The following is a 12648-nucleotide window of genomic DNA, read 5'->3' on the forward strand; positions in this document are numbered from 1 at the left end:
GTTACCATGGTGACTCTGCTTTTTTTTCTTTTTTTGCTGACTGGGATGCAAACCGTGTGCACTAAAGTGTAGTAGAGATGCATCGATCAGGTCTGCATCAGTATTCCTCACAGAAGGGGTCTGTATGGCAGACTCACTGCCTCATTCTCAAACTGCGCCTTTCCTGCATCGTCCCATTCACAGAGTGAGCCAGAGCCCGCCCGCATGGCGAACCACTGCAAACGGCATCACAAGACTCGCTGCATTACTTTTGATCCTTTTGCATCATCTTTTGCTTCCATGGATATTGTTGTTTCCTACAAAAAAAGTGAAGAGGGACACATCTGAATACCAGACCTAATGAATGAAAGATTCTTTCCAACAGATGGACAGTAATCACAGCTCAACCCGTGTCAGATCAGGACAGTTACGGATTCCTAACTGCCAACTAGGGCTTCCTAGCTGTTTCGGCTGCTCAAATATGCAATGAAGCTCAGGCACAACTGGCAAAGACTTTGTGTTTTTCTTGGATGAATGAAAGAAAAAGGATTCTTCTGAACTGTTGCCAGTGAGTGTTTGGCCTGTGAAGAGAGGCTTGTTGTCCATGACAGCAGACTGCCATCTGTCTCTATGTTCCTCTCTGTTAGTTATCGCTCCTCAACTTTACTAAAAGCTCAAACAAAGCATGAGTATGTTATGGGGGCGATTTGTACAACAGCTCTGTTGACTCACTTCCACCTGAAGAAGTGGAGCAGGATTTAGCTTGCTTATTGCCAGGGAAACCAAAAGTCTTATGGCCGCAGTGCTTGGTAATAATAATAAACAATCTGGCCTGCTTTGGATTTGAAATGTTGTTTATTTTGTTAATAATAATAATGGATTGGATTTATCTGGGCTTTTCCAGATGCTCAAAGCCTTTACATTGTGTCATTCACTCCTCATTCATACTTGGTGATGGTAACCATTGGTGTAGCCACAGCTGCCCTGGTGCAGACTGACACGGCATGGCCACCAGTACCATTCGCATTTACACCAGTGGAGCCACACATGAGGCAAGGAGTGTGTAGTGTCTTGCCCAAGACACAATGACAGATGACTGGGGGGAGCGGGGATTGAGCTGCCTCAGTGGCTCAGGCCACTGCCTCCCATTTTAAAGCTAAACGTCTGATGATGATCGCCTTAAAAGATCTCACAAAATCAACTATGTTTTTGCGCTTTAGCAGTTTTATAGATCTTCCAACAGCTAAATTTACACAAGAAACTGTACTTTATTGAGCAATCATAAACCCACTGTACTCTGGCAGCTGCCCGCCATCATCTCTCCTCACACTTGACATCATTTTTTAAAGCTGAAAAGCAGTTTAATCAGCCCAATTGAGACCCAGTCAACCTCTTGCTGAACCTCAATCTTCATCGCGACGTTGACATTTAAAAAAAAAAAAAATTATTAATATTGCCCAAATTCACAACAACAGTCGTCTCGATGGGCTTTGTCAAAGCTTTGTCGCAGGAATCAGAGCTTCCCTGTGGGTTTCTAATGGAATTAGAGGACATGGATTTATGGCGCTAGCCTGTTTTGAGTCTGCGCTAAACTGATTTGCTCCATGGTCAAACGGCAGTGAAATGGCTCTGCGCGCTGTCACCAAAGGCAGAGCAGTAATGGTACTGGTTACCACACAGCTGTCTGATATCATGTTGTCTGCTATTAAAGGGGGTGGGGGTGTAGAAGAATGGCCTGCCTGACATGCTTTATTTCTGTCATTATTGTTTGTTATGCTGTTAAATTCATTAGTTATGCACACACAGAGTAACAGTAGAGAACTACTGCTCTACTTCATTGTGGGTTTTTTGTTTCATTTTCTCTGCACCTGATCAGGTGTCTTTACCACAAAGTAAACCTGCAGCAAGCTTGGCACAAAAATGTACCACTAACATAGTTCTATCAAATGAATCAGATATCTTTTGGATCTTTTTAACTCAGTATTCCTATAATTCACAATTTCATAGCCAACTTTGCAAGATAAACTCATCAGATGTTTGTATTCTCCTGTATAACTGTTGGATCTACTTTATTAGACATAAACGGTTTTATTGAGACAATTGTGGGGACTGCTGCACATTTACTGGAAGACTCAATTTTCTTTGAAAAAAAAAAAAAAAAAACGTTAACTCTCTCAAATTGTTCCATAATTTACCAGAATTGTCACAATTTTCATTTAGTATGACGTAAGACGAGTAGTTAGGGGGGGTAAATTTATTGGGATAATATCTCAGGCAAATAGAGATGTTCTTGAAAAAAATGGTTTTGCACAATGTTGACATCATTTTGTAATTATATGAGTCACTATGTTAGAATTGCATGCAGGTTTAGACCACCTCTTTTTGATATTTTTTTTTATGAATTTTTAAGACAGTTTTATTTTTTACATTTAGGCATGCATGCTATGTTTTTGTATACAACTCCAAATATGTATATAACAAAAAATGGAGCTATTGCATACATTAAACATTACCTGTCAGGTGAAGTACATTTGTGAAATACTACGTAAATTAGAAAGTAATGTTCCATCAAAGAGGTGGATTTCAAAAGCTGTTTCACATTTTATGAATACCACGTCTTAAAACCAAAACGTCAGATTTTAAAAGATATAACAGAAAATGGAGCAATACGCGGTGGATCTTTAGCAAGACAATATTTTGTCAAATCCCATATTACGTTTTTTTTTTGTGTTTTTATACTAATTCAGAAGGGGAAAAAAACACTTATTTTACAGTATTTTGAAGTTTAATGTCTATTTTTTGTGTTGTCCCAATAGCTCATTGTCTCTAGGATGTTCTCTAGGCAGAACATACCTTCAGATTCATGTACAGTTTATTAACAATAAATATAAATACAGCCATCTTGGCTAATATCTAATTCCTGACATGGTGCATTTCCTTAATGCAGATTAGCTCCTTCTTAAAGCTTAATGCAAAAGGTTGGTTTCTGCAGTTATGTCAGATTTCTGGAGCAGGTGCATGCTGTGGGGTGGTACCCGTAGAAAAACTTGCAAGCAGCTGCAGACTTGGCTGCATTGCAGATGTTGCCGAAAACATAGGGCTTTGGCACATATGTTATATTTGCACTGCATGCACATTCTGCACTCCCATTGATGCACGCTTATGAGTATGCAAAATGTGCCTCAACATTTAGCATGTTCATGTCAGTGCAAAAATGCGGTACAATGTTGTAGCTACATCACCATGCTGCAGGAAAAAAACAACCAACTAAAAATGAAACAAGTAAAAAGCAAAACTCAACTCATTCACCACCCACCTCTCCCTGCCTTCCTCTGCCTTTCGCAGTTCACTGAGCACTGCTGTCTGAAAGAGAGCAATCAATACGCAGCAGATGCATGGTGGGACAGGGCAAAATTCTGCAGCAGAGCTGTGTGTGCCAGCTCAGGATTTACAATATGTAGAGAAACATTCCAGGAGAATTGAAAAGCTTCTTAAAGAAAATGTTTTCACGGCTTAGCGTTTAGAAATGGCTTGCTCATTTCTATTTCAAGCAAGAGACTGGTCACTCTATTCATTTTTCTTATGCTTTTTAATTCCAAGCAAAGCTTAAGCAGCAATGAGGTTCATGACCACTAGACTGAAGCTGTTGGTTTTTTTCTCATGTGGAAAGCGAATAAGTGAGGAAACAGCTGGGGAAAGGCCTGTGCGGTGCTTTTTAATTGTCCAATGTCCCGCTAGAGGCCATCAACAGACATGTTAAACAAAGTATGGGTGATTAGTGGCAGGACATTTACTGTGTATCAGCCCTTACTCCCTTGTAAATTAGACTCCTCTTTGAAAACCTTAATCCAAATTCCAACAACACATGCACCCAACTCATGGGAGACATTTCGAAGACAAACAGCATCTGTGAAAAAAACAAAAAAAAAATTTGTAAAAAGGGCAGCCAAGTCTTTGGCTACCATGCTTGGCCACAAATAGTCCTCCTTGTGCTGAAGCATCTCAGGTTTGAATAAAACATGAGCGGGAAAATCAGAGAAAAAAAAATGGCAAAGCTCTATTTTCACGACCCTACTTTATGCTGGTGCTGCATAAAATTTCAATCAGCCATCAGAGTCACCTGGCCAGAGCACCTGCCAGCCTCACAACCACCTTTCTCCACCTCACCATGTCTGCTTGGGAATGTGGGAACAGCTTCAGGGCTGTAATGTGCTTTCAGTGTGCCAGACAGGAAATGCTTTTTTTTTTTCAAAAAAAAAAAAGGCTTAAGAAAGCTCAGATGATGTGCGCATGGGTCATATTTATAGCAGGTGTGAATGCACTCTAAGGACAGAATGTTGAGATTCCCCTGCAAAAAGAAGCAATCATCAAAGATCAATTTATGCATGAGGAGAGAACGCTGCCTCTGCAGATTTTAAAGAGACATACAGCTACCTCAGTTGGTTAAAAGAGACATAAAAGTCCCCATAGGATTTGCAGAGGATAAAACCTATCTCTACAAATGTAATATATATATATATATATATATATATATATATATATATATATATATATATATATATATATATATATATATATATATATATATATATATATATATATATATATATGTAGTCCCAGCAGATTAGGTCAGAAAGTCGGCACAAGCTTGTGTCCATCAGGTGGAGTCGATGAGTGCTTAAAGACAGGCAGCAGTTGCAGATGTAATTCCCATAGTGCAGCAGCTCTTAAGGACTTTAAGGACCTTTTTTTTTTTGCTGAGTAAGTGTCTTCACAGATTCAGACTCTCCTCAGCACTGCTGCAAACCTGAGATTCAATTCAATCAAAGCTGCATTGCACCAACAGTGCACCTTGGAAGGCGGTATTTAGAAATCCCATTACACCTTTGAAACCCAGAAAAACAGTCTCATCATTTAGAATTAATTAATGAGCGAATAATAACTAAATAAATAAATAAACAATACATTTCTTATAGCTAAACATGATTTCACTGTCAGATTCTCTGTCTTTTTAAACTGTCAGAATCTTTTAATAAGGAAAAGTTGCATCTCATGTTTAAGAGTGGAACTTTCAGAGGGAAAATAGAGATGTTGGGTTTCTCGAAAAGAAAAAAAAACAAAATTAGTTTTGCTGGCAAACATTATATACCTTTTGTGAAGATGCTTTATAAGCTGGGAGGGTAATTCGCTGTGTTTGAGGCCAATTGCAAATTTAGTTGGGTCAGACTTTTAAATATAACATTCTGCTGGACCACACATTCTCAAAATGTTGACCATACAAAAACAACGCAGAAGGGACATTTGTTTGTTTTTCTGGAACAGTGCTGTGTCTGCAAACAACACTTGTAGCTCGAAAAACAAGGGATACGGGTCTTGGCAGAGTAAAAGTGATGTTTGCACCATGAAACCCCGCGCCCACCATCCCTATCTGGGATTTTTATCTGTGTGCACCTTCATGATTGCCAGCAGACCTTATGGAAAATAACTATCAAGATTAGAAAATTATAAATGCAGTCTGGAGGACTCAAATCACAGCAATTTTATATTTCTTTTGATCAATGGTAACACCACAATTGATGTCAAACAATAAACTCTACGAAATGACTTTAATGTTCATTGTACCTGCATGGAATAATGACAATAAGAATCCATCTATCTACTGAAACCAAAGTACACATTTTTATTGCTATTTCCACTTCATTTTCTAGATATATTTCTATTTGGAGTTTTATTCATGTCATTATATGTTTCATTATGCTGGGTGCAGGGAGTAGGGAGAGTTGAGGGCATTCTCTGTCTTTTATCATTTATAATTTTGTTATTTAATTGTTTTAAGCCCATAAAGCCCACTTTGTACTGTTGTATAAAAAGTGCTTTATAGACAAAGTTTTTTTTTAGGTTTAACACAAATGTTCGTGAAATAGCAATAAAACATAATCCAAAACATTATAATTCTTAATATAGAAAAACAATAACACTTTTTTCATCTACAAATACTTTAAAAATATAGGAATTACATTTGTTATAACAGGTAAAAACATAACATCGCTCTGGATTCTGGTTCAGTGATGCTGTTGTAGGCAAGTTTTGTAAAGTAGAAAATGCTTTAAAATATGGACGTATGCTTGTTTGAAACTTTTATTTTGAAGTAAACACGAAATGTCCTGTCTTTTCTTCATGAGTTGTTTGATAATTGTTTGTTGCACTGACCATTTCAATGACAGAGTAGCATGTGTTTATTTTTTTCTAATAATAATAATAATGACAAAAGATAAGATAAAGATACTTTATTGATCCCAGCTTGGGAAATTGGGTTGTTGCATCATCAGCGTCAGGCTCAAGTTACAAACATACAAACAATGGGTGACAACAGAGAACTGAGAAATGAGTTCATCTATTGCAAATGGATGACAAGTTATAGAGTCCAATGGAGTGAGGTAGGAAAGATCTCCTGTACCGGTTGGTGTGACAGCGAAGCTGCCTTAGCCTATTGGAGAAGGTGCTCTGCTGACCGTCAAGAACAGGATGGAGAGCATGCTCCGGATTATCCATGATGGATATGAGCTTTTTTAAAGTCCTCCTCTCCACCACAGCTTCAAACGTGTCCATTTTACATCCGATTACGGAGCCTGCTCTTCTGATCAGTTTGTTCAGTCTATTAGTGTCCTCGGCAGATATGCCCCCCCCCCAGCAGACCACCGAGAAGAGCAGAGTGCTGGCCATGGCCACAACAGACTGGTAGAAAATCTCGAGCATCCTGCTGCACACATTGAAGGACCATAGTCTCCTCAGGAAATAGAGTCTGCTGCTGGCCTTCTTATACACAGCAGTGCTGTGTATAACAAGCACTGCTGTTATAGTTATACACAGCAGTTATACACTGCTGTGTATAACAAGCACTGCTTATACACAGCACTGCTGTGTATAAGAAGGCGCCCACCATTAATGAAGCCAACAACCGCAGAGTCGTCAGAGAATTTCTGAGGATGGCATGACTCGGAGTTCTACTGAGAGTCACTGGTGTTCAAAGTGAACAGGAAGGGAGAGAGCACAGTGCCCTGTGGGGCCCCCACACTGCTCGTCACCACGTCAGACAAGACACTGCCCAACCGGACACCATAAATAATAATACTAATAATAATAATAATACATTTGATTTAAAATAGCCTTTGAGGGTCCTCAAGGACGCTGTAAAAAAGTCATGTTAAAAACACAATTAAAAGCATTAAACAGAGTAAAAAAGGACAGATGGGTTTTGAGTTTTGTTTTAAACGCAGAAAGACCGTCAATATTCCTAATGTCAGGTGGAAGTGAGTTCCAGAGTTTGGGGGGGCGGAGCAGCTGAGAGCTCTGCCCCCGATGGTGCTGAGACGGGCAGAGGGAACAGTCAGGTGCAGAGAAGATGCTGATCTTAGGGAACTGGATGGTGATGTAATGTGGATCAAATTGGAGAGGTACAAAGGAGAGAGGTTGTGGATGGCTTTAAAAGGATTTTGAAGTGGATTCCGGATTGAACCGGGAGCCAGAGCAGCTGCTGGAGTGTTGGCGTAATGTAGTGGGAGAGGGGGTTTGGGTGATGCTGAGTTTTGAAGTTTATTAGGAAGTTTGTGAGGGAGACCAAAGATAAGGGAGTTACAGTAGTCAAGACGACTGGTGCTGAGGCTGCGGACCAGGATGAGGTTGTGTGAGGGGTGAGGAAGGGACGGAGACGGTGAATGTTTCTGAGTGTTATTGATGTAGGCGTGGAAAGACGATGAGCTGTCCAGGAGGACACTGAGAGCCTTCAAATGGAAATGGGAGGGGACAGACGAGTTGTGGATGGACGCGTAAAACTGTTGACTTTGGAGAGGACAGATTTGGTGCAGGTGAGGGGAACCTTAGTCTTATTGCCTTTTGCGTTGGAGGGAGTTGGAGAAGAACCAGGACATAAGTTCGGACTGGCAGGTTGTGAGGAAAGGTGTGGAATATATATCAAAACTGTGAAAAACACTTGGGTTTATCCGATGCGCTGCATTTGAGGATGAAACTAATGAGTTACATCTAAATGCATGTTTGGAAACGCCTGTAAAAGCAGGTTAAATGTTATAGCGAGTTGCCGAAAATCAAGAATTAACACTTCTTTATAGTACAGCTCATGTTGACAGAGCAGTAAATAATGTTCTTTGTGAGAAGAAATAAGTCCTTGTGTCTTTTTCAAAAGAGGCAAGAACCTCCCGGAGGCCTCATCGACCTACCAGAATGTGCAGCAGATTTCTAGTGATTGCTTTCATCTAGTTCCTCTCTATCGGTTTTTGCTCACCTGCTGTCTGACGGCTGCAAGATTTGATTTCTGTTCTGCACACAATCTGACATGTGCAACTTTCATCTGCCTCTTCAGACAGTTGCATTCCAAGTTATGAAGCTCTAATTATATAGTCCTAAAAGCTGATTTAACCGCTGAAATGGCTTTGGACCGACGACTCCAACAGCTGTTTGCTGCGACATTTTTGCTGTGTTGAGTTACTGCTGCTGCCTGTGATGTTATTTATAGGCAGCAGCATCACATCTACAGATCTGAAGCACAACAGAAATGTATTTTAAAAAGTTTGATGCTTTTAGCTCCAACCTGGACACCGTGAAAGACAGAAGCCAAAAGTGAAAATTCAGAGGAGAAAATCAGCGTCTTTGTCCTGCTTTGCAGTGTGGGCGTTGTTGGATGATCTGTGGGTTGACAAAAGGAAAATGGCACAACTCTAGCACCACCTGTTGACATACTTAGAGAAGAAAAGACACTGAAGTGTTCAAAAAAAATGACGGAGGTATGTAATAGTGGATCATTTAAATTCTCTATAATGCTATACGTGTGGCTCTACTTTTCCTTTTTTTTTACACAACCTTCTTTATGGGAGCCACCGCTGTTCTTTTTTTATGTCATGTTATAAAAGGTCATATTTTAGAACCAAATTTAGAATTAAAGAATAGAGTAGATCTAACAAAATAAAGCTAAGGCATTTTATCTGATCAGAAGGTCACAGGTTCTGTTCCCTGCCTGCTTATGTGGTGAACGGTCCTTGGGCAAACTCCTGGTGGTTAAAGATTGAATTGGACTGGGACTGTAAAGCTCCTTGGGCCTTCTAAGAAGGTACTAAAGCGCTTTATAAGTATGTGCCATTTACCATTTAATGTTTGCTTGTGCAGGCAGTTAAAGGATTAAGACAAGGAAACTGTCCTGCTTGGCCTGTGTATTTACTGTAGTCAAGTTCTGAGCTTTTACTTTTTTAAGAGCAGCTTTTACTAGACATGTGCCTTGTACCCCGAAAAATTACATTTCCTCAAAACCATCACCAAAGAAATTTTAAACAGGTTTTTTTGGCCACAATTAGGGGCTGCAGGTGTTTGTTTCATTTTTCATTTGCGCAACTTATTTTATGGATCAGGATATTTTTATGTTTTATCAGGATGGAACAGTGAAAAACAGTCTGCCAAGGGATCTCATCACTAAAGTTTTGTGTTGACGGTATATCCATGATGAACGTAACAACTTAACATATATTGCTGCTGGCCAGCATATTTTTAAGTATATCCATACAACAGATACTGTCAAAAATAAGACATCCTTTCTTTATTCTACAAATCAGTTAAAATCTTGATGTGAAAAACAACAGGATTTTCCACCTTTGTCTATTAATTAAACCTTTTTCATCAATTATGTCTTTCTTTTTTTAGTTCATTGTTTGTGTATATTACCTATTTAAAATGTATTTACATCTTGAAATAGCTAAGTTTGCACATTTCTTAGTTATGTTTTTCTGAATGTATACATTTTAGGTTATCAACCACTAATTGAGTAAACTATATGGATGACTACTTCTACTAAAGTAATACTATTTTGAATGATAATCTAATTTAAGTTTCTAATTTAATTTCTTGGTATTTTACCCCCTTCTGACAGTTGATTAATAAAAAAAAAAAAAAAATTATATTAAAAATGGATCATGGACTGGCTTTGATACCATTACAACCAACTCCAACTCAATAATTGATTATTTTAATCCACAATGATGATTTCTAAAATTAAATTTTGCGATAAAAATAACTGTAGCTGTGACATTTTCTTCTATCCCATTGTGTATCTGCATCGTTGCTGCGGCTGTACCAAATAAAACCATCAGATGGCAGCATTTTAAAAGAAAATGTTAACTTCTGCTGGTTTTCTTTGCAGTGAGGACTCTCAGCTGAGCCTGTCAGACTGCAGAAACAGCCACAGAACATGAGCACGGAGGGAGCAGCCTCATATATGTTCTTTTTTTACTTCTTTAGTCACGATTACTTACATTTTTTTTAAATAAATTGATTGGTAAAAAGAAAACTAAACAAAATTGGATTTAATTTGGGAATTTTTTAGGTGTTTGTTTTTTGTAAGGAACAACTTACTCACATTTTAAAGTAAAAAAGCTTTTTGTAACTAAGGTTTAAGTGATTACATGTTTGAAAACTACAACACTGCAAACAATGTTTTTATTAGTCAACAGTATACCAAAAAGTTTTAGTCTTAAATGTTGGATTTTTTTAAACTCTTTTCATTATACTTAACAAAACAAATGGACAAAAGATTGACATGGAAACAGACAAGAATCTGTTTTGGCTTCAACGTGTGCCAATAGTGCAAAAAAAAGGTAGATTTAACAGATGAGATAACATTTTGTTTTAACCTCTTTAACACGAATCCTGTTATGTTTAGAACCTGGTACCAAATTCCTACATAAGATGTAAAGAAGAAGTGACAGATGGGAAAACCACAGAGCAGAGACAGAGGGATTTGTAGCAAGAGCCTGTTCAGTCGGAAGTTATGAGATTATTTCAGCCAAAACCTGCAGCAGAACCATGGAAACCAGTTTGAACTAGAATCCAAAACATCCAATCTGGCACAACTGATCAAAACACAACCAGCTTTACAGTCTCTTCACTGAAACAAATGTAGGCTTTGGATTCTAGATTTTAGCTCCAAAACATAAATATATAAAGAAAAGTGGGCATTATAATGTCCTCCAAAAAAGACAAGAAGGTATTCCAAAGTGAGCGATAGCTGTGTTCTCATTTAAACCAGGTGAGAAGGAGAATGTGGCTGCTGGATAAGAAAACCTTTAGATTAAAGTATCTTCCAGAAAACACAACATTCAATGCAGAAAAACAAAGATGAAGCTGCTGATGCAAAATTGAAATTCTTCACATTTTTGAGCAACAGAAAAGTACATTTAGTCTTTAAGGATTAAGAAGAGGGGCATTGACAATAAAGATTTTGGAACATCACCACATGTCCATCAGGTTTTCCAGTTCTATTCTGTGTTGAAGCTTTTCATTTTATGCTTTCTGTTAGAACCATTTCTAAATGTTTCCCCTTTAGCTTTCCCTCTTTCAACTTGATGGTTTTGTCTTTCAGAACCATTTTGGTATTGAGCGGACATTAAAATGTTTTGGGCAGTTTAATGTCAGTGTTTCTCTTTGATTCATGCATAAACAATGTGGTTTTCTTGCAAAAGTGAGATACGCTTCCAGATTTCAACAGCCTCCACTTTTTGGTCATATTCTCTGTGCTGTGTCTGATGAAGGCCTTCAGTTGTTGCATTTGGTTAAATTCAGTCCTTTATCTGAATAAATCTGCTACTCCTGATTTAAGGGAGGATATTTAGACCTGCCAAAAGAAACGTGGAAACTGCACAGTATTACCTTTTGTTTTAAAAGTCTTCCCTTTTAAATATGATTGCCATTCTTAGACAAAATAACAAAAGCTGTGTTGTTTTCTTGGATATAATTTCTACAGAGTGGCAGAAGTTAATTCAAAATTTGACTGTGAATTGTGGACAGAACTGTTGACGTATGCAACCCCTTCTCCTTGCTGTTGCTGAGACTTTGGAGCAGGGAGCATGTGGCCTGCCCCGTGTATTTTCTGCATTACAAATAAGCTCTCTTTCCAATGGCATATTTTTGTCTGCTTACAATGATTTAGAAAAAAAAAAGCTTGCTTGAAAAAATGCTTTATTTTCTGTATATATGTCCTCCATCATCATAAAAATGCCATAAGAACATGTTAAAAAAAACAAACGTGATTTTCATGGGAGTGAGTTTTTAAACTAACTCTAAACTTTGTTTGTCACGAGTTACACATGATTCTATTTACCTAAAAAAACACCAGAAATTCATATTAAAAATAGTTAAATTGTTAGACAAAGGGTGAGAAAAAGGCAAGAACATTTTTTTTAAATGTAAACACTTTCAAAACAGAGTAAAGGTCACCATTTATAACAAACAGGAATACAAACGGGGAATTTCGTATGATTTTATGTTTTTCCTAAAAGTAAAAAAAAATGGTTCCCATTTAAGATAATAAAAAAGTACATTCATGGGTCAGAAATAGAAAACTGTTGTTTTGCTTTTATAGAAAATAAACATTGAAGTGATGAGCAGATTTGCAGTTCGTTATATTATAAACTCTAAAAATGTCTAATAATATGAATAAACACAATATTTGATATTCAAATATGTAGCATATAACAATAATTTAAACTGTAATGTCGTTCAGTGCATCTGAATGGAAGTCTGCAGCAGAACGTCGCCACCTGAGGGCATGTGCTGCACTGCAGCGTGCTGAGAGCTCATTTCAGAGCAGAGCTTTGGTACCAAAGCAATATG

At 38.0% G+C, this 12648-nt stretch overlaps 1 protein-coding gene across 2 annotated transcripts in view; it reads left to right on the plus strand.

The window, feature by feature from the left end:
• Positions 1 to 12648, plus strand: part of LOC101166746 (phosphatase and actin regulator 1) — a 50600-nt gene that overhangs the window by 1541 nt on the left and 36411 nt on the right. The window lies entirely within an intron of this gene.

Source organism: Oryzias latipes, chromosome 17 (assembly GCF_053564925.1).
Source record: "Oryzias latipes strain Hd-rR chromosome 17, Olatipes_Hd-rR_3.1".
NCBI lineage: Eukaryota > Metazoa > Chordata > Actinopteri > Beloniformes > Adrianichthyidae > Oryzias > Oryzias latipes.